Below are 4,086 nucleotides of genomic sequence, written 5' to 3' on the forward strand. Positions count from 1 at the left end.
AATAAACTAGAATAAACTAACAGCTTGAAGGACACTATGGAGTTCATAACAGACAATGAAAGGCAACAGTGATGAAATCTAGTCAGGGAAAAAACGATCCTTCATTATGTCTGTGTTTCCAAGGTTAAAGGCCTCTTCAGAAAGGGACTTCTTACACAAAAAAAAATTCTGATGAGAAGTCATGTATGACAAAGCAGAACATAATTTTAGTCCAAAAGGACCTAGTGATAGCCAAATATGAAAAGGAAGATTTTATATTCACGTTTACGCTAAAAGAAGTAGGGTTTTGGGCACAAGGAGGAGGGGGAGGGAATCGCACACAGGGAAAATACCCCCACTATAAGTTTTAAATACTCTAAAGGGGTACCAATAATTCTCGTGTTGAGGTAAATTAATTGACAGAACTATTTGAGTGATTTGGACATTCAGTATAAGCATTTACAAATTAGCAACTAATCCTATTAGAAGGCTATATCCACCAAAAGCATTTAAGTTGAGGGACTCCTATCATAGCTACCTCAACCAGTGTCCCCATGGGAGCACACACTTCAGGAGTGCTTCAATCCAACACCCTTAGTTTAAAAGTGAACAGCATTCAAGAATGCATAGGAAATTTTGGGAAATTTAAATAAACAATTTTAACAGCTTTCCCTATCCCACCAGTACTGCATATACCTCTGACACATGGTTTGCCCTATTATTAGAACTGATTTTCTGTTAATCTAAGTACCGTATAAATATCTTTATTCCCAGAATCATTCCCAAGAGCAAGATTTCAAAAAGCTAATGAGGGAAAAAAGACACTGGGTGTCCAAGGCTATAAATGGATATCTTAACATGGAAGTATTATGCTCCGTTATAAGTCAATTTAACAAAAGAAGTCTGCACACAGAGTTAGATTTCTTCTTTACATCAAAATTTCTACAAAATAGGAGAGAATACAATGCAATACACAAGTCCATAAATGCAAGATACAGTACAATTCACACTAATTTACAAATGGTTATTTACACTGTTGTATATACATATACAGTCAGACCTGGTTAATGCAAATTTGGTATGTCCTTTTAAAAAGCAAAACAACAAGTGTCAATGAAGGTATTTAAAATTATGTGACAGGAGACTACTGACCATTCAGAAATCTTTAGTGCTTGGGTGACCTAAGAAATTAGGCCTGGATTAGCCAGATCTGACTGCAGAAATGAGAAGGGAAAAAAATCATGCTATTCTGCTTTACAAAAGCAACCAGGCCGCTACGGTCTATTGACTTGATGCTATTCCTGCAAGAATACCCAGATTAATAATCCTCTTTATATTTACAATATAGCTTTAACTACAGCAAGAATTATTAATTTTGGCATTCATGCCCTTAGTTTAACAAAGGCAACAGAGTATCTTCTTGGCAAGTCACAGTCAAAACTACTACAGGATGTTTCTAGAGCTCAGTCATTTTGTCCTCCTTCAAATATCTTCATGTTGCTTTTAAAGAGACTGAGATAAATTAAGTGAAACAAGTATATGTTCTCTAGTACCTAACTTACATTCAGAATGTCCTGTATTCACAGTTTCAAGCTACCTTATCAACTGCAATGCAAACTACTACTTCCAACTTAATGTATATGTAGATATTCCTCAGGAAGTGAGGATACCCTAGTGCTACTGGCTCAAACAGATGTGGAACAAGGCTCAAGGTAACTGGGATTTCATTTTGGGAGATGTTTTACAGTATTTCCTCAGAGTTGATCACGAATGGATTTAACCTGTACTTCTCTTGAGAGAAGGCTGATGCGGAGCAGTGTTGAAGTGTCTGAAGTGAATTCCAACGTGCAAACATAAAGCCTTGACCAGTACTGCAAAGTCAACCACTGTAACCTGTGACAGTCCTTGTGCTCCTTCAAAGTGGCTCAGGAAAAGCTTGGAGTATTTGCTACCTGCTTCAAAGTGCTTTTATGTGATTCACTCCACAAGGATGAGATTGAGCTGCACTCAGGAAAAGCTTTGGTTCTGCGGAAGCAAACTTCCACTCCTACAGTTATTGCTACTTGAGCTATACAAACAAAAATACTACTGACAAAAATTACAGTAACTCCAAACCTAAGTAGTACTAGTACCTGAAAAGGGAATGTGTTTTGCCAGCCATTGGGAAACTTAGGATCTGTCAAGTGTTGGATTTCCCAAGACCAAATGAACTTCACAGCCTTCTTTCAAAATGTTTCACAAATACAAAGCAACACTGTCAGAAATAAAGCCACTGCTTGGAAGAAAATAGTAACAAAGAGTTCAAAAATCTTTAGCAGTCTTAGTTCCAAGCACATCTTCCTGAACTTAAAGAAACTACAAGACAGCAGGGTATTACTCATCAAATGTCAATAAAGTCCATAGAGAGAAAGTACAGAAGATTAAGGTCTTCAGTGCCTTCATGAGCTCTAGCAACATCCTTGATAACTGCTACAAAGTAAATTATAAATGTCTATTTTAACTATTTGTTTCAAATCAAAGAGAGTTTCTCCAGTATAGTAGCCTCCAGCTAATGAAAATGGTTAATTCATTTCAAGTTACAAAAAAATCCCAGTTCTACCCTTTGTATAAAGATTTTTAACATTTTGACTGAATAAAAATAAAATGGAAACATTCAGAGATTATTACAAACAAGAGGAAAAACAAATTCTAAGCCGTGCTTTTACAAAATAACAGAATGCCATTAGAAATGGTCTTTAATAGTGAAGATTTTTCATTCACATGAATTTTCTTTGTCCTGAATCACTCCAAGCTTTTGTAAAGCACATATGTATGTATGTGTGCACATACTATACACACATACACACACTGCCATGTGCCATAAAGCAATTTTGAATAAATATCTTTGCTGGAGTCTGCACAAAAGACTCCCCACAATATTTAGTCCTCAGGTAAGTTTGTGTTGGCATGTGTTCATGCACACGCACAGACTTTGTACATGTGGGCACTTATGTGACCAAAGTGCAAAGTTTTTCAGAGTATCATCAGAGTTGAGTTCATGCCTGCCTAGCCTCAAACTGTATTGTTGGGCTTTAGTTTTCTGCTGTGGGTTCCTTCTCATCTCCTGCCTCCCAAACCCACCCTCCCCTTTCAGAGTTAAAGCCTCTTTTCCACACAAACTTATGCATTTTTCCATTAAGTAAACATTTTCTTTTCAGTTCACATTTTGTAATCCAGACCATTCTTGGTATAATAGCTTTAAGAAATAAAGTGTGTGTGATGATCAAAGCCCCGCTGCTTAAGTCATACACTCTTCCATTCTGTCCTTCAAACTGGAGGCTTTGAAAAGCAATTTGCTGACAGAAAAAAACAAAAGAACCACCAGACATACCAGAATCTGCACAACTACAGGACCAGGCATTTAAGACTTAAGAATCTAAAGTTAGAAGATGACAAAGCAGAAAGTTGTCATCAATACAGGAACTGTAAACCTGTGTCTTGCTCCCCCATGCAACAGGATCTCTGCTCTCCTATCTCCAGTCCAACAGTCCATTCTGCCACTGAAGCACAACAGATACAGACACCAAAATAGTGTTCAAATATAGAATCAAGTTTCAAAAAGAAAGAAATTTGGAATAGTGGTCTTTTGACTTTAAGAGGACACTTAATAAACAAGCAGCTTTCCCACAGAAGTCAGGGATGTCCAGCTAACAACAGTGATTGGTACAATATCCTCAAAGAATCTTGTGGTCACAGAACTTGAACATTTCTACAGCTCAATCAAGAAGAAAAAAAAAATCAAAATGTTAATTTTATCATTTCAGCAAGCTGCTTGATTCTTGTGCAAAAGAAAAGTACCATCATATGGAAAGCTACCTTTAAAAAAAGAAAAAGGGAAAAATAAAGACCATCCTAACCATTCTCCCTAGTTATACCACACTAGAGATCACACAGATCTATTGTCACTCCTTTTACTCGTAGGCCTCTAAAATAATAATTGTCTCTGACATGTCTTCTTTAGCATAAGTTAATGCAACTTCAATAAAACAAGTTGTTAAACGAATCCTTTGGAACAACTTCACTATCTGCACCCAACTTTAACAAAAACTGATGAAAGCAGCAATGGAA

The sequence above is a fragment of the Coloeus monedula genome, assembly GCF_965178545.1.
Source record: "Coloeus monedula genome assembly, chromosome: 4".
In the NCBI taxonomy this organism is placed as follows: domain Eukaryota; kingdom Metazoa; phylum Chordata; class Aves; order Passeriformes; family Corvidae; genus Coloeus; species Coloeus monedula.